Source organism: Accipiter gentilis, chromosome 11, assembly GCF_929443795.1.
Source record: "Accipiter gentilis chromosome 11, bAccGen1.1, whole genome shotgun sequence".
NCBI lineage: Eukaryota > Metazoa > Chordata > Aves > Accipitriformes > Accipitridae > Astur > Astur gentilis.
Genome location: NC_064890.1, coordinates 6927085 through 6946188, shown reverse-complemented (window position 1 = coordinate 6946188; position 19104 = coordinate 6927085).

Below are 19104 nucleotides of genomic sequence, written 5' to 3'. Positions count from 1 at the left end.
TCATTTCAGGATAGCCTTTAAGTGGTTGCCAAATCTGGTGAGCCACCATTTTCTGGCTTCTTTGTGCCGAGAGGACTTCTTACTGCAACGGGGAAACGCGTAGGTCCCTCTCCCGAGTAACTCTGCTGACACCGGCTGCCTTTCTTTGTGCTTATGGAGTTAATATGTTAGTAGAAAATCAATTGTGCTTTTAGAAGATCCAAAACCACACATGGTGAATAATCTGAAAGTGAACATACCTTGTTCTGGTTTTTCTTTCTTCCTTTTTTTAATTTTTTTTTTTTAAATTTTGATTTTTTACTATGGTTATTTTACTGATGATTTTATTGTCAGCCTTGTCAAGGTGAGTTGTACTTGATTTTTCTGTCTCCTCACTTAGTCTGATAATGTGCTAACTTGTGTTTTTCAGAGGTTTTGTGATGCCTTTTTGCTGCGGTTTCTGCTGGTCATTGGCAACATGATAAAACAGTTAATATCAGAGGTTACTGTTTGCCTCTCCAGCTTTTCCCCTCTTCAGACAATGTGCAAATTAAAAAAAAAATAAATAATTTATATTCTCAATATTACAGTTGGTCAGAAATTCTCCGAGAGGTGGTTTGTTTTTGTTTGTTTTTTTTTTTTTTCTGACAAAGCAATTTAATTTAGCAGTTGGTGAAGAACGCTGTAGTGTGGAGGCACTTGTACAGTCTCTGCAATCCAAAGTCATAGGTTGCTTCTGCTCAGTATCGAGCAACAAAAGCTGTATTACACGCAGGGCCAATCAAGCATTTTTTGCAAAATGCTGTATCGTGCCACAGCAACATGCCAGCTCAGACTGGCAGTAGGTCAGATGTAGCTACAACATGCTTGATTTGGTTAGGTAAATACCCCCTCGTTTCCTGATAATATGTTGCTTTTGTCAGATTTTCTGCTCGAAATGAGACGAGGCAGAGAATTGAAGCCTGTGCTTTGAACTAGGCCGCCTGTGCTCCGCTCCTTCCTTAGGAGGCCAGAGCTGGTTTCTGGTTCAAACCATCCACTTTGAGCGTTGCGTTTGCAAGTTTAACAGGATCCTCTAGAATCATTTGCAGTATTGTCCCTTAGGAAAAAACACATCTCTCTTGTTTTTTACAGCAAAGAGCTCTGGTAGATTATTTTTGTCTGCTTTGTGCCTTCTTTTTAAGCTTACCTGTTCCCAGACTTTTTTCCCCGGAGATAACTGGGTTGGCAGGGTGGGCTGTGTGTCACTGAGAGTGACACCAGAGGTAGGAAGTGATCTCCAGTACTACCATCAGGTAGGTTGGATGGTGTTTTCAGGCAAGTTGGCACCCAGTTATCAAAACTGGGTTTTTGCAGTACGCTTAAGTGGAAAAGCTTTACTGGCTGAAGACTCTACTTGACTCCAGCGGTAATGTGTGGTTTTATACTAAAACTCTCAAAGCTTAGAAGCAAAAGGGCTGGATTTTCAAAGGTGGCGATGCTTAGCTGCCTTCATGTTTGGGAATGGAGTTGGAGTTCAGTAGAAAGCCTGATTCTAGCAATCCCTGCCTGGGCTTTCTTCCTCTGAAAGTCGAGCGATACGCTGGCTGAAGCGCATCATGGAGAACCCATACTCTCAGAAAAGGAGGAGTTGGGTCCATTCTACAAGTCAACGGCTTTCGAATTACTGGACATGTGCTCTGTAAAGGTAACCTAGAACAGACTGGGTATTGTTCTGTTTTTTAAAGTGGTTTTAAAACAGTCCTTTTGGCTTCCGTCTTCCTTAGAGGCGACATACCGATCAACCTTTTGCTCTCTGAAGAAAGTGGCTGGGTTAGAGGATCTTTATTTGATGTCAACTAATGCTCCGGGCATTGGACATCCTTCATTTGTTCAAACTTTGTGTCTGTAACTCCCGATACCCTTCGCAGCTCTGTCCCCTTCTGTTCCCCAGGTTTTACTGTGTCAGATTGTTTCCCTCACAGTTATTTCAGTTCCAGTAGAGATGTCCACCTGTTTGCTACTCCAGTGAATGAGTTTCCTTTCCAATTCTTATGTCACCTTGTCATGGGCTACTTGCTCTGTATCAATTCATTGCATTCTCCGATCCATCTCAAAAGTCTGTTTTCAAGATGCAGCGCTGTCACTTTGCTTTGGAGAAATCACTGAAATGGGATAAAGTACGTGATTTGGAGACTATAAAACAGAAAATGGCACATGTGAGTATAAAAGCCAATCGCAAACACTTCAGAAAGACTTATTTGGTGGTTGTGCTGTGCTTTACAGTATGCAGCACCTATATCATGAAAAGTTATACGAGTGCTTATATTATTTAGTTAATTGGAAGGACTAGGATGATAGGTGGCTTGCTGAGTTTTATCCCTCGGTGATACCTCGCTTGAGTGGGAGGTTACGTCCATGATTTGAGATCTTTATGCTGGCCAGCACGAAGGAGCAAGCCAGCCTTTATCAGGTGGCTGAGCACAACACTCTTTATAAATATTTCATCACATATAGTGAGTAAAGAAAGAAAAGTCTCTCCTAGCCATAGAATTAGTACGCTTACAGCTATAGAAACTCATTTGTAGCTGCTGAAGTTCATCCATTGTGCAAAGCTATACCTCAGCCTTTTTGGTGCTGTAAATTGTAGTTTTGCTACATAACGTGTACAAATGTAGCATTAACCTCAGGTGTTCTTTTTGCTGTGCAGTTGTGCAGCTAGTTTGGCAGCATACGTCCTGCCTGCGGCAGTCGTTTTACTGATGCGCTCAATTTCTGTGGAGCACGCCTAGTCCCACGGTGAAAGAAATAAGCCCCTTGTCTCCTCTAAGTATTCGTGGCTCCTCCTGGGTGCTGGTTGTGGCGATTTTTTTTTTTTGTTCGTTTGTTTGTTTTGTGACAAAGCTTAAGGACGTATTCTATTTTCACAACATCATCTTCTCCTGGTCCTCGCTGCTCTGTCCAAATTATGCCAAACACTAAGGGAGAGGGGAAGATCATAAATTCTCCTTGGCTTAAACATCTGCAGACTCGGCACGCTGGAAGTTGTGCAGCTCTATCTGCTCCCCACAGGGAAAAGTTCTGATGGCAAAACTTCGAGCAACGATGAAAATAGTTTTGCTCTTTAAATGCCATTATAAAGAAAGAATGATTTCAGTGAATGGGTGGGGTGTCACGCTGTGCACACATTTATCATTGTAAATGTTATGTCTGAAAGGCTTTGAAATGCTTTCAGAACTTGTGATTTGGGGCACATAAGCAGATCACTTTTATTACAACCCTCTTGTTATGCTCAATAGGGTTGGTCAGGTGGTGTTTTTCCCCGTTGATTTAAGTGGTTTCTTACAGAGGCCTTCGAGTTCCAGAATAACGATTCGTGCAACCCTGATAATTACTTTATTATTAACTCTAAGGCTAGACTCCCTTGCCTACCTCCCCTTTTAGGAGTGAATTGTGTTCTGATATTTAGAATGACCCTAAGCTGAGATCTCAAATTTCCTTTCCAGCTGGACTAATGGGGCTTGTAGGAGGGAAGCCAAACTTCCATAACATCTAATTATCATCAGATTGGATTAATAAAGGAAAATTACTTAACTACCCATCCAAAGATGGAGAGTTAGCTACACCTTTGAAAGGACTTGTCAGCTACTAACAAAGTAGTTGAACTGGACTTGCTTATTTTTTAAGTTACCTTTGGTATATTCTCTGAGTAACGTACGCAGCAGGATTCATCCTTGTGTGCAGTGGTTGCTGGAGGGGGTTCAGCAAAATCTTAGTTGACAAGTTGGCCCCCTCAGTAGTAAACTTACTCAGAAGTAAACTGAAGACTGTCTTTCTGTCCATTGCCTAAGCCACAAGTCATGGAGGTCATTGGGGATCTATAAGTAATTTTTAAGGGTTTTATATTCAGAATAAGGAAGGTGAACTGTCTGAACTCCTGTCTTGCCATACAGTAGCCGTCAGTTGCCGTGGGGTTGGAGTTGTTTCCATCCATAAAGCAAACGCTCAATGTTTATGCAGCACTGAAAGAGCGCTCTCCGTGACCGTACTCCTGTGAGGGAGTTGGGTCTAATTATTTTAAATGACTGAAGCGGGTCAAAGAGCTTGTGTCCAACTTTTCAAGTGACTTAGCACCCACTATTCTTCATAGAATTTGAGGAGCCAATGTCAAAATTGCTTACGAAGGCAAGGGAGAAATGCTATCTTCGTATCCTTGGCATTTAACAGATGCTCAGTTTTACCATTAGCCCATAGCTGAGCCACTTTATAAAACCTTCCCAGCCTGCGCCTTCTGTCTGACACTTCTTTTCTAGTGGTGTTTATAAGAAAAACCCACAGCCCTTTTATTTTTAACTCCATGTGTTAAAGATGGGAACTCTTAGGGAGAAATTTCCTCTTTGCTTTTTTGCCTTTGCTGGGAAAAAAAAAATAAACGTTTGTCAGCCTAACAAGATGTAAGGTGTCTCCCATACTTGGCAAGATTTAATTCCTAAGGTATCGTTGTAACGGCATTTTGTTCTGCTGAACAGAATTTCTCAAATATTTTTTTATCTGGTCTTTTTGCGATTAGTCTGACCTTTTGGACTTATTTTTGGCTTGAGGCATTGTTTCTCGGTCACTACCTGCGTTGTTTCTCGGTCGCTAGCTCCTTTGTTTCCCTACCAACTAGAAACTGAATTAGAGAATGCTGTTGGAGTTTTGAGGTGGGTACACCTGAACCTCTCACTACAGCAAGCTTACAAAAGGAAATGAGAATGGCTTTTTGAATTCAAAAAGCTTTATTAGAATGTCAGCTAGAATACTTAATTACCTTAATTAGAATTCAAAGCGACGAAGAGCATTCTTAAATATTTAAGCACTCTCTGCCCTTGCCCATTAAGTCTCTTCCTGTGCAGGTCTTTTCCTCCAGGACTTAAGTCAACCCAGCCGTGTTTTCCTGGGTTATTGCAAGCTCTGAGCAGCCCCCTCTTATCCACAGAGAGTTGGTGCCGTGGGATGTCTTCTCCCTCCCCCTCTGAGCAGTTTTTTAGTCTCTCTGCACCCCTGCCTAGTCTTTCCTTGCCAAGTTTTCGCTCTCAGCCCCTTCTGCTGCCAGCCCACCCTCCACCCGTGAAGGTCTCTTCTGCGTAAGTTTGGTTACAGGTGGCCCAGGAACCGTCGTCCTCTGTTGCGCTGCGCCCTGCCCACCCGATCACTCTCTTCTTCACCGTGCCGAAAAGAAACCACCAGCGACGGAGGCACGGCAAAGGTTGGTACGGATTTGGACGGCTCTTGTTGCCTGATATCTGCCAAAGCTTTCCTACTTCTTAGCTGGTGCTTGCTTGGGGCCGGAGAGGTCTTTCTGTCCTGGAGAGGAAAGCCTCCCGCGGCAGATGGTCAGTCCTCCAAGACTAAATTCAGAAGTGCGTGAGCCCGCTGAGCTCGGCAGAACCGCAATATTTCTGCGTGAGAGGATTTTTCATAAGCAAAGTGAAAAACCCATCAGTCTTTGAACGTTTGATGCCTGAGACTGAAAACTTCGGGGAGGTCTTCATACCTGTTAGTAATGCACTTCGTGCAGGCTCGGCACTGTGCAAACAGCTCTTTCTTCATCCCATTTCCATTTTTCTTTTTAATTACATTTCTTCGGTATTAATTTCATTCAGAGTTCTTTTTGCGTACACAGATGTGAGATAATGCTTTTATGTCTTTTCAGAAGTACTGAACTAAGTGTTGGTTCTCTCTGAGTTTCTGTGCATGATACCAAATGTTTTTGTCTCTTCAATTGAGATGAACCTGTTGCTCTGCAACACATTTATTAATTCACCCTGAAAAACATCTTTTATTTTTTATGGGAATTTTTTTTCTGTACAGTTGTTGTTTAAAAGCATGTATTTGAAATGAGATTTTTATTGTAACTGCTCCCAGAGGCTCAAAAACCTCATAGCCTTGACATCTGAAGTCTTCCACAAGAAGCTAAGTGGGCTCTGTGTTTGAAGTGGCAGTCCAATGCAAAGATGTAGCAAAAGGGAAATGAATTGTATTAATTCTAACAAACTTCAAGAAACTTATTATATCTCTGAAAGTTCTTTACAGCTTTGGTTCAGAGGTCTCAGATATAAAGGAGCATTGAAATCAAGGACGAAGATGCCAACAAAGACTGGTGGAAGATGGAGGACCCAGACCTATGAAAGTGAGACTTGTTCACTCAGGCTTCTTTCAGGGAAATAACAATAATAATAATAATAAAAGCACTCGGCAACACCTCTGAACACAAAGGCTGAACAAGTCTCTGGGCTATGAGACTGAAAGAACTTTTTCCTTGATAATTAGACATAGTCACAGACAGTTGTCATACGAGGTACAATCGGTGTTTGTGACTTTTGTTGCCACTAGACAGGCAGGATCTGGCTGGGTGTACCCGTTATATATGCATACATAGAAATTATTGAACTGCCTTGCCTATGAGTTTTTTCTCAGCAATATTTGATGTATGTTTTATGGGTAAAAAAAAAAAATAATCCAGGAATATATCTATTATTTGGCTGTAAAAATGGGAACAAATCAAGGGAACTTAGGCATCTCCCAGCTCTCAGCTTCTAGTTGACTCATCTTAGAACTTACAGCTGAAGCGCTTAAATACTGTCTAAGAGAATAAATTTCCAGAGTAGAAAGCAGATTTACAAACGCACTAACTTCCAAAGAGCCGCTCCCCACGTGCAGGTAAGTACATGGTGGCTTATTCCTTCTTTAAAACAGAAGAACAGAAAAGTGATATCTTTTCGCTGTGGAGTGAGTTTATTGTTCTTAGTTCTGTGGTTTGCAAAATTGAGGATGTGCGTGTGCTTTTCATACCAGCGTGTAAATGTTTTAGAAGAGAGTAAACTGTGCCCACGCAGAGCTCCTTGGGAGCGAGCAGCTCTGTGCAGACTGCCAGGCTGCTTTTGATGTAGACAAGCCCTTACTTGTCCTTGACCTTGGACATTTGCTGTCCTATATCTGCAAACTACTTTGTTTGGAAATGTAAATAATGTCTGTTAGACTGGTGAGTTTGTGCTACATATCACAGGTCTTTAGTTTGCTGTGGTTCTTTTTTTTTTTTTTTTTTTTTTTTTTTTTTAATCCCAAACTCAACTCTTTTGGCTAAATAAGTGTGTTAATATGAAATAGTCATGAAACTCAACGTGTTTCCCAAGCAAAGATCAGTTGAACTGAGACCCCTGTGACAGAAGAGAATTCATAATGCTTTGGTTTCTGATTCCTTGTTGATAAAATCCCAAAGTCACCCTTCCTGGTTTCCAGAAGGATTTCCTTGTGTTTGGTTATGTTTGAATTGATTTGCTTGTATTGTGATCCTTCAAAAACACTCCAATAAACCAAACCCCACACCAGTTTATTTTGTAAAACTAAGTTCTGATCATTTGCTACTATCCCGTCTATTTGTGATCTACGGAGATTTTTATATGAACATCTAGAACATTGATAAAATATTAAATAATATTGAGCCAAGAATTAGTCCCTAGGGGAATCTGCTGGAAAAAGCCCCACCGGTTCATATCTCCCACTAATGCAATTACGTCAAGTTGCCTTTTTATATCAGTGTATACAATCTTAACATTAACATCTAACAATAAAGCTATACCTGGCACTTGGGATTTCTTTGTTTCAAGTTGCCTTCTGTATTATTCTTAATTCTTGAAGTTTATAAAGTTTTCATTGAATTCTGTAGTCTCCATTATTACTTGTCTATATTATCAAGCTGATTGAAACTCTGCCATTTCCTGCTCTGCTTTTTATCATTTTTCTTTATTGAATTATTTGTTCATTTTAACTAGGTGGATTTTTTTCAGAGCATAAATTTTTACGTGTCTGCTGGTTTGGGGTGTGTGTTTGTTTTTTTGCTGTCAAGTGGAAGTCCTTGAACAATTTACTGTTTATGTATTTCCCACTCCAAATGTGGTGTTCCCAGTTAGGTATGCCAGCAATTCCCTTATACTTTGAAAAATTTGCCCTTTAAAAATTCCCAATAAGCTTGTGTTGACCAAATTGTTGACCAATTGTTGACCAAATTGTTGACCAATTCCCAGCACTGAGGCCAATGCCAATTTCTTGATAAATGATTTACTCCTGGGAATTCAATCTGATCAAACTGTCCCTTGGTTTTGCATGCCATGAAACTTATTTTTTTCCCCCAGAAACTCTGAATTTTGTTAGGTAGCCACAGGCTATGTCCAGCAATGCTCACTCATGATGGATTAGCTTTCCTTTCTCTACATTATACACCAATTTTTAAAGAATAATTCACCCTGTTGTCTCGTGACATTTGCTGGTGTATTACAGATGCCAGTCTTTTACTGCTTATAACACTGAGTATTCAGACACCTAGGAGCTAAGTCTGAATGTCTCGGAGGACCTAGCCATAGGGTGGACACCTGCCCACAAGGAGCTGAATTAAAAGTCGATAATGATTTTGAGAGGCAAACAGTATTAAAAAAATTTCCTACCTATTCAGGATTGTGAACCTGGGTAGAAGATGACTTCTGGCTGGTTGAGTAGTGCTAGGAAGCCTTTATATATGAGATGTTAGGGGGAAATAAAAAAAAAAAAAATCTATCTCTCTACCTATTACAGGCGTAAATATTTTTAAAACAGTAGGTGGATGTATGGCTCAACCAGCATTTATCTGAGACATTTTGCATAATAATTGCTGGGCTTATTTACATCCTCCTCCAGAGCTGTGAAACCGCTCGTAGACAATGGTGTTTGGAGCCACCACTCGTGAAGGCGTCGTGCGTGTCTGTACTGGGAGCGCTGGCGTGTGTCGGGACCTTTAACCCTCGTCAGTGTCTCAACGCAAACTGCAGCCACCGGTGCGTTGTCCGGCTGCGTCGCTGGACCCTCTGCGGCATTCGCTCCTCTGGGTGAGCACGGCTGAAAGCACTAATTCACCAATTTTTCGTTGCTGCGGTTACCTGTGCGCGGTTCCAGTCCCAGGCTTGGATGGAGGCGCTTGTTCTTTCTTCTTCGGCTGGTTCTGTGACCAGTCCCCTCAGCGTTCCCACCGAGGGGGTTGCGAGCGTTTGACCTTTCCGCGTTGTCACAAAAACGCCCTGCATTACGTTTTGGGATTTCCCTTTCTCTGAAAGCCTTTCTGTAAAAGGTTTAATTGTATTTGCTAACCGGGGCTATCTCAGCTTGCCATTTGAATGCATACACAGAGTTAACAATATTTGTACCGGGAAGCTTTTCCTATCCTCCTCATATTGCCAAAGGATTTATTATCTCTTACAGTCAATAGTTCAAAGACTTGTATTATGAATGTTTGTTGTTCAGAGTTTGTCACCGAGGAAAGGCTAATTCCGGACGTGGCACTGCAGATTTGCTATGTTGTGCAAAGCATAAGTTATTTTTCATAATTATTAATATTGCTTTGGTGACAGCCCAAAGGTGAGTTGTATCTGCTCATCTCCAAATTACCCTGTGAAGATGAGTAAGATTTGTAATGACTTTGGTCAGTAGCTGCTTAACTGCTTGAAGTTATTTCAGAGCCCAGCCAAGGGGTTTACATCTCTAGAAGCAGATCCCATCTTCAAAAAGCATCAGAGCAGGAGGGATCTGGAAGAACTGGATGTCCCCACTGGCATGTCCAGAGTTTCCATCTCTGCTGGCCAGCACAGGAATCAGTACAGCCTCGCTGAGAACAGGGAAGATGCCCCAGGTAGTGACATATAAAAAGAACACGAAGCATTTCCTTTCTTTCACGTCACCTATCTCTCCTGCTAGCATTGGCTGATATATTATAAGTAGTTTGTACTTTTTAAAAACAACAACGGGTTTTGGTCAGAAGTTTTCCTGAAATAATTTTGTTGGACATATTTGGCTGGATGAATTGAAAAAAAACATTTAAAAAAATGATCTATGGCCACAAGAGAAAACACTAAAACACTAAAACCTCCTCTCTTTCTCTCTCTCTCTCTTCTTTTAAATTGAGGGTTTTTTTCTTTCTTTTGGTCATAGTTACTGGCAGGTTGGGTGTTTTTGGGGGATGGGGGTGGACTCGGAGGATTTTAATTTTTTACCCTAACCTTAAATATTACCAAGCTCAATAAAGCCCTCTAAATGGGGATTGCAGAATTGGAGTAGGGTTCGTAGACCTGCAGCTAAGCAGCCTTCACCTTTGCTGATGGGAACAACCATGGTTTGCTCCCGCTCCTGAATGAACTCTAAAAAGTAAATATTTCCCTGGAGCAGTCCAAAAATAAAGGGATTTTTTTTTGGAGAGAGCTTGTCTAGATGCTCTTTTAGGAAGACTGGCTGATAATTTAGCTACTAGGAAACAAAACCATTCAGAATCGATAGCAACCACGTTTGGAGAGCAGACTGTTGCATTGACTTGACCTCGGTACGCGCTTCACCTTTTCACCATCGCACTCCTTTGGAAGTACCTGGTAGACAGCCCAGATCCCAGAAGTCCTGGAGAGGGGAGCAGATGGAGAATGAGTGACACTTACGGCATAGGAGGAAAAGCAGGTGTTGCTGCAGGTCTTACAGCGGGAAACGTACCTGGAAGAACATTTTCCAAGTGTCCCAGGGAGGCCAGATGTCCTCCATTAATTGGAGGTTGAGGAATACCGGGTGGTTGAGGAAGAATTGCTTGCTTTGGAGATTACAAAACGTTTAAAGCTTCGCCTTATCCCCAAGCTCCTGGCATTTGCTGGCTTGCAGGAGAAAGTCCTGGGAAGAATATGCTTTAATCCTGCCAAGGCAAGGGAAGATACCTGGGAAGTTGCTTCGGGATCCATCCCCAGGGACAAGGCACCCGGTGAGGGTAGTTAGCAATGCAAGTCCTCTCCTGTGCCGGCAGAATGATGGAGATCCCCAGGACTCTAAGGCTGGTCCTGGTTTTCTGGCAGGGAGGGATAGGGATAGTTGTAGTACGTCTGCTTACGCGTGCAGCAAAACCTGAGTGGCTCAGTGGAGCTGTGTTACCTGGAGCTGCTTGGAAGGCGTCCTGCTCAGAGACGTGACGGCACCATCACTCTCTTCAGGAGCTAGACGAAAGCAAAAGCAGGTAGGACTAAAACCATCTGCCCAATAAATAGAAGGCGGAATCTTGTGCTGGATGTGATGGACAGCCCAGGAAAGGGGGAAGCTGTAATTCCCCTGGCCTGCTTGTCTTTTTTTTTAGAGGATTCTTCTTTGGAGATGTTCACCCTATCGTTTATATTTGTTATCATCTCATGTGTTCTTGCTTATAATTATTCATGGTGACTCAAGGATGACTCCAGCGTGACCCCCAGGTGCGTGCTGGCACCCTTCTGGAGGTGGCCCCGCTGTTGAAGGTGGTTTTCCAGCTCTCAGGTAGCTCGGCGTGCTCCTCTATAGCAGCCCACCGGAGGGCCAGGTACTTTCTGTTCTCACCCCTGTCACCGGGGATTTGAGGAGACGGTTTATTTTCCCTGGTGAAATAGATTGACCGTGTTTGACATTTAAATTGTCATCCAGAATTAACCTGCCACTGAGATAACGGGAGAGGGACAGAGCAGCCTTCTCTTCCAGCTATTTCCCCCCCCCTCCCCGGATTTGTCTCCAGAGACCTCAGTTTCTTCTCTGTACCCTTCCAACCCTTCTCTGTACCCTTCTCTGTACCTCTCCAACTTCGCATCAAGCTGGACCGAAAGAGCAGCAGTTCCTATATGAACATTCAATTAGTCCCATATTTAAATCTTGCCACTCTGACCTGGTGAATTATGCAAGGGGCTGGATACCAGAAATCAGTTGAGCTCTAATTCCCAGCCCTGGCATCGTCTCTCTCTGTATATTGCTATAGGCAAGTTATTTCAGCACGTTCCTTCTCTCTCCATTTCTTGCCTATAAATCGCACATGCTAACATTAGGTGACGCAGCAACATCGCGGATGTAGTGAGATATTTGGGTAGAAATGTGAAGAATTACAGCAGCATATCCCTTTTTAATACTGTGCACTGGGATCCTCAAATAAGATGTTTATTTAAAAATGCATCTGTAACAAAACATTTACCAAACATGCAGGATGATTCAGGCTTTATTAGTTAATAAAACTAATAAGTTTTATTAAAGATGGAAGGTCTAGGGAAGATAATTCACATTAGCATACGAAAGACGGTTTAAGATGAAGACAAGGTTGCAAGAGAGTAAAATACGCAGTAATTTTCTATCCCAAAATGCTAGTGCTAAATTATCACTCACATGCAGTCCAGCACGGCGGCAGAACCACGGGGTCTTTATCTCCCATGGCTCATGCAGAAATTATTGCATACGTTGTCGTCAAGAGCAGACCAAATCCAAGCTGAGAGACTGCATCAACAGGAAGGGTGCTATCACGTGCAGGGCCTTAAAATTTTGTTAAATTTCTTTTTCACCTTGTATGAAACGTTTTTACGAATGGCTTTGTAAAAAGCCAGCACCAAGTCTACAGTGCTCTTCAGCAATGAATTTTTAATGCAAGTAAATTTAAGTATGATAGCGGAAAAAATAAGCATTGTGACAGTTTACAAGCCTTTCAGGTTGGTTTCTTAGAAACGTTAGTTAAGTACTTTGTCTCCTATCGCTATCTCTTGCTACCAAACCAGTGCTTCCCATCACACCCCACTTACAGGTTGCCCATTGCACTTTGGAGTTATTAGCCACTAATGGATGATGAACACAAATGATTTGTGGCGGAGACAGTGATTTTATTTTATTTAAAAGACTACTGGAAAAATCTAGTTGGAATCAGTGTTTCCTGAATGATGTAAAATGTCATCCGAAACAAAGTTCTGCTCAGCTGTTCTCCAGCCTGGTATTTTCATGGTGCAACATTTGTACATTGTGGGAGAGCCAAAATGTGAGCTCATGAAAGGCAAAGTCTTTAAGCTGCTTAGGTGGCTGCATAAAGCATCCTCAAAAAAGTACAGGGCAAGGAGGGAAGAATAAATTAGGTGGTTTAAATATCCTTAATTTTAATTAAAGATGGTAGCACTGAAATTGGAAGTGCATTTAGCCTGATAGCTTCCCTCTAACGAAGCATCCCCGGTGTGGCTTCTGGGGATCCGAGTTCGCTGCCTGCGTTGCTGAAACCTCTTTGTGTCACACGGGGCTTGGCTGAAATCAACAGTTTATTATTGGCTTCAACAACTTTTGGCCTCTTAGCGCTACCTTGGCGAAGTCGAGCTGTTTGCGCATCCTTTCCCTCCAGCCCTTAGTGGAAACTTCACTTTATGCGAACGTAAAATCATTCGCCGTGAGGTGATTCATTGGGTAGGATATATAATGCTTTCTTTGGTCTCCGAATGTCTCAGCCAACTGATAAATAATCAAGAACCTTGAATGTTCCTTTCTGTCTGTCTTTCTCCTTGGAGCGCTTTGTTTGACTAGCGGTAATTTATTGGTGAGTGCATTAAAAGGCAATCACTGTAATGTCACGAACATGAATTACCGCAGTATGGTCTGTCATTTTGTGGCTTTTTCAATGCCAGGCATCAGACTAATCCCAGGGTGGGGTGTGTTTGTGTTTTGTTGTTGTTGTCATTTTGCTCCTCTGCATTTTTAAGTGTCCTAATTAAATATTGAGACTGAAAAATGAAAATTTTCAACCTTCTCCCTAAATCCAAGCGCCATTCATGATGAGGCCTTTTGGGGTTGTTGTCGGGGGGTGGGGGGGGGGCGGGGAGTAGCCCCTTTTTTCTTTCGCCAACCTTATAAGCTTAAGTCCAAACTTTTCAACCTTGATACCTTTGTTATTGTTACTTTCTGATTGCCCAGGTGAAGGTGAATGCAATGAATATCTGTGGAGCCAGGTCCTTGAAGGATAGCTCTGCAAATTGGGATTTTCTCTTGGAAGGTCAGTCGCAGAGTCTCTGCCTAGGTTGGCCTCCCCTCCTTTTCCCTCCTGGCAACGACTGCATGTCAAATGATTGCACTCTTGAACCGTGAACTCCAAGGCCTGTGCTCCCACTGCTGCTTGGCAGGAAGAAATAGTGATTTTCTGTACAGAATTAAATAGCCTCCTCTCTTCCTCTGATTTATAAAAATCATTTTTAAAAGACTTTTCCACCCCACATCTTCTGAAGTTCGCACTATGCCCTGCAAGGCTGGCAGCCTCTGAAAACAATTAGAAAGAGACCCTTGAAGGCAGGATCTTGACAATCTTGCAAGAGACATAATTTTAATCTCATAGAATGTCTTGGCACACTGGGTGAAAACAGGCTTTGTCCCTGGGATGAAAAATGATGGGTTTAAAGCCAAATTCTATCTTGCAGTGATTAAGGAACAGGCTAAAGTGCAACGGAAGGCATGCCTAAATTGGCTGTCTTAATCCATGGTCTAATAGACTCTAAAATGCTGGGGAGAGGAGAAATCCTCCATTTGAGTGTCATCTGCGTGCATGTCCTGACCACCTTGGACTGGCTTACATTTTTGCAGAAGCAAAGCTGGGGCCTGGAGGTCTCAACGGCTCACCTCCCCAGTAGCCTTTTCTTCCTCCCTCTTGACCTTGGCCCACTGCCCTTCCTGGCATCTGTGGATGTCCAGCACCTGCTCCTACCTCCCTACATGCACGAATAAACACGTACTCTTCACCGCCCGCTTGCTTCTAATGTGCGGCCTCTGTCTTTTGCAAGACATCCCATCCTCCTGTCTTCCCATGGTCTACATGGTCTACTACCTTATACCTCTGCACATGCACACCTACATCCTACTGCCAATGTTGGCAACCTTTTAAAAAGCTCTTCAAGAACAAAAGAAAACCAAAAATACAAGAGACAAACCTAAATAGGAATGCCCCCCCCCCAGCCCCATTTCATCTCATCCTCCTTACACACCAGAGTATACACATACTGTTGTACAGTAATTTTAAACTTCGCTTAATTTCATTCATTTGAGCTGGCCAGCCCCCAGAGAGGGGATGCTGGGACCCCCCCAGCCCTGTGAAAAGCAGGAGGTTTCACACAGGGATCACACGTTGTTTCTGAGGTGCACGGCAAAGTCTGTTGCTGTTGGTTTTCATCAGAACGATTGGCCAAAAACGTAGTTTTGCAAAGCTGACTCAGGAGAGAAACCCCAGGAGACTGTTGGCTTTGATGGTACTGTATTTATTTACATATTAAGTGTAGAGAGTTGATTCCTAGGTGGCCAGGCAGAAACAAACACAAGAAATTTCCCTGATTAAAGCTCCAGACCTCTTCAGTCAGCACCCCAACCCCAACCTCACCTCGCTGGGTTTGCTGTCTGTCCCTTCAGCACCCAAGAATTGAGTGCCGAAGGATTTGGGCTCCTTTAGCTGCTAGGCCCAGGTTTTGTCCACCCTGTCCTGCAAAAGTACTTTCAAAACACCCAGAAAACCCCTTTGTCTGCTGTCCTTCAACAGTCCTGAGAAGACTCAAGTGTGCCTTTGTGGTTGTGGCAGGTTTCTGTTTGGACTTCAGTAACAAGCGCGTGCAAATCGGGGCAGTGTGGGTGTTTGATGTACTTTATAAAGCCATAAATCACTTAAAAAGGGGCATGAGGGAGCTGTTTTCCTAGGGGTGGGCTTGACTGGTGCTTCTGGGTGGTAGTCTCTGCTTGCAGTCGATCATTCAGCCTAAATCCATCTCTCTGCTGCACAGTTCACGCTGTAGAAGAGGAGGTGAAGTGGGGAGCGTGAGCCAGGCAGAGGCACCACCGGGCATTTGATCTGATACAAGTCAATAGTGACTTTGACTTAGTCCAAATGTCCAAAGTTTGCACATGTGTTTGGGGTTTTTTTTTTTGGTTGGTTGGTTTTTATAAGATAAGCTCGCACACAGATCTTTGTCACTGAGATCTGTCACAGTAACTACGTGGGGCAAACGCAATTCAGAGCTTTGCTGTTGTGGCTAGACCAATTTAATGTGGTCTGCTACCTTGATTTAGGAGGTGGTGTAATTAGAAGTCACTTGGCAAGCAGCGAGTTAGTTTTCTTCATCTTTGTGCCAGATAAGGGTGTGGGTGAGGGAGAGATGTTGCACTGAGATAAGGAGAAGCTTTTAATTCATTTCGTACGTGACCTAAATTCGGGCCCTGTGGCCATCATGTCAATCCCACAGTCTCGTCTGCTAGATTACTGACGTAAGTAATGGTGACACGTGTGTATATTGAACGTTCTATTCTGTGGCTTTAGGAAGGACATCTTGGGGGGGAAAACCCCCCCCTTACTTGGAGATTTAATGATGCTTGTCATCAGTTCTGTTTTCCATAGCCATGAACTCTGGTTTATCCTAACACTGAGAGAGCATATGACAGTGCACCTCACAAAAATATAATGTATTTATCTTACGGGGGCAGCTTATGTTGTAGGAAATCCGACATCTCTTCTACTGCTGAGGCAGCAAATGTGCAGAATCAGCGTACGACTTACTGAAAATAATGCAAAACGCAGACGTGGCTCTTGTAAAGAAACTGGAAAGCCCAAGTCCTTTGTGCAGGGTCAGAGCTTTTATCGGTGGGCTGCACGATCTTGCTCGCTCTCTCGCTTTGGATTTCCTCCCACGCTGAGGCAGTTTTGGGAGGGGAGGTGGTATGTCCTATCTCCCACTCCACAAGAGGTGTCTGAGCTTCTAGGTCATGAGAGAAAATCTGTGCAAAACATCCTCCCCTGTGCTTCATAACTAAAAAAAAAAAAGCTGAGACTGCTCAGGGAACTTAAGTACAGAAAGACCTAATTTGCAGATCCCAACAGGCATGTACATGACATAGATGCTAACCCACACGGTCCTGCTGAGATGACAGCATTTCTGAGTGCAGTAGCAAAACTCCAGATAGCTGGGTAATTACGGTGGCAAAAATTATGCGTTTATGGCCCTTCAGGAGCCTCAGGTGATAAATGTTTTGTGGATTGCACTCCTACATTTGAGTGCCCAAACTCTGTCCAGGTCTCCTGCAGTTCCTCGTGCCTTCAGTGGCACCTTGGGCACGGTATGTGCAGGCTGCTTGAGTTTTGAATTAACTTCTCCGAAGTAATCCCAGTTTTCCTGTATCCTTTTCACAGGTCAGCCCAAGCTCAGCATGACGGGAGCGGTGTAAGCAGTGCCTCAGCAGCACACCTGCCCTCGAGTACGTGGCTGAACATCTCACGCTGTGTGTTTCATCTCCAGCATTGCTACTTCCTAAAGTTAGAAGCAAACAAAAGTCACGCTTCATGGAAAATAAACCTTTATAATTCAGGTCTCCAGCACCACCTGGTCTTCCATCCTCTCCCTAACCTCTTACTGGATAACATTTCCCATGCTGATTGTATTAGCGTAGCATGGAGTGAAGTACAGTCAAAGGCTAATCTTTTTGCGATTGAATATTAGATTCGTCATTTCAAGAGTCTCTTACAAACAGCTTTTTGTCAGACTGATGGAAGACAGCAGGGACAGAAGAGAACTTGAGGGAAAAGCACGTGTCTCTCCTTCCCAATGGTTTTATTCTCTTTTTCTTCATAGCTTTTACATTATGAAAATGGTATAATTTCACATTCTAATTTCAAGAAAGATGTTCACTACTGAGCTTGACCAAATCTTTCTCAGAAGGCAAATAATTGACTGTGTTTAGGACTGACAAGACACCCGAGACGGGTCACCCGCAGCTCAGCCTTGGAACAAAAGGAAAGGAAAAACTTGGAGCTGCAGGATCTAAAAGGGAGTAAACATGCAGCTGAATATTAGTGATCCTGTGCCTCTTGTGCCAGCTTTAAAAGTACATAAAATTACATGTTAAAAGCTATTTATTGCTATTTTTTTCAGGATGAAGATCTAGGGCAAACACTGTTGCTCCTCAGGCAAAGCCAATCCTTTATTCCTTATGCTGAAGGTGGTCACCTTCCAAGGGCCTGGTCCTACGCTACTGTATGAGCTATTGCAGGAGCTGACAACCAGGTCAGGCCCCAATACTTCCCATTCCTATCTCAAGACAACCTTCTGCTGTTTCTTCTTTTAACCACTTTAAAAAAATCTCTATGAATTGCTTTCCTCTCCCTGCCCCCCAAAGAAAACTAATGGAACCAGCTGTTAGCCATGTTTGCATGCAAGGCGGTAAGGGTGTTGTCCAGAAGGGACCTAGCAGTTGAAGTGGAATGTGACGCTGAAGCAAGTAAAGTATAATATGACAACACATAATACCTATCTATCTCCAACCACGATTCTGGAGGTTCTTACTTTGATTCTGCGTCTCCTTGCATTACTTGAGTCCTCTATACCTACAGGTTTGCCGCTGTTTGGTCTCACCAATCATGCTTTTTTACGTTGAGTAAAAGCGTGAAAAGCTACAATCTGAAGTCCTGGTTATTTTTGTTTATCGTGGGATGGAGGATTAGAAACAAACCTAAGTCCTTTGGCCTATCCTGTCTGGTAGCAGTTCTCAGAGCAAACCCAATGGGCAGTGACGAGATTAAGCTGCTCAAAGAAAGTAGCGGGATCTCCCTTTCCAAAAACATGGAAGTGTGTACCAGTGTGGTTCACATCCCCCATCCTTAAGGGGTTCAGATCTTCCTCTGCCATCTCCTGGAAGAGGGGCTTGGTTTTGTTTGAGCCGCTGCCTAGGAAATAATGTGGGATTTAGGATGTTCATGGGAATATTGAGCCAAACAGCACAGCAAAGGGTCTTTGCTTCGTCACCTCGCAGTTAAAGCTCTTGCTGGGCATTTGGGAGGTGAAGGAGGGAGTGACCAAAAAGCCACCTTCTGTTGTTTGTGTGCAGGTTGTGTTTGTGTTTAACATAGGTTTTAACGTTGACATTCGGGAGAGAAGGAGGATGCCGTCCAAAGAGCCGGAGGAGATGGAGCTGCTTTCCTGGAAGCCTGGCTGAGGAGACTCCAAGGGAGGTGAGATTGCAGACGTGTCCCTGTGTGCAGCTGCTTCTACCAGCTTGGCCTGACGTGACTTTCTGCTCTGTGTGTGTGCGGGTTTTTGGGATCTATTTTCCATTCCCTCTCTGGAGTGCTCTGATCTCTCCCTGTCTGTTGGAGGCAAGGCAGCTTCTGGATTCATCCCCTGCAGTACAAAAGGCTCAAAACAAAACACAATGTCACCTAATTGTGAGAGCTGAAATTATTTATGGACCTGGCCTTTGGAGTCAGAGCCTCAAACTTCTTTAATTACCTTTGAGGATCTGGGCACAGGATACCATGGTGATGAGAACAATATTTGGAAT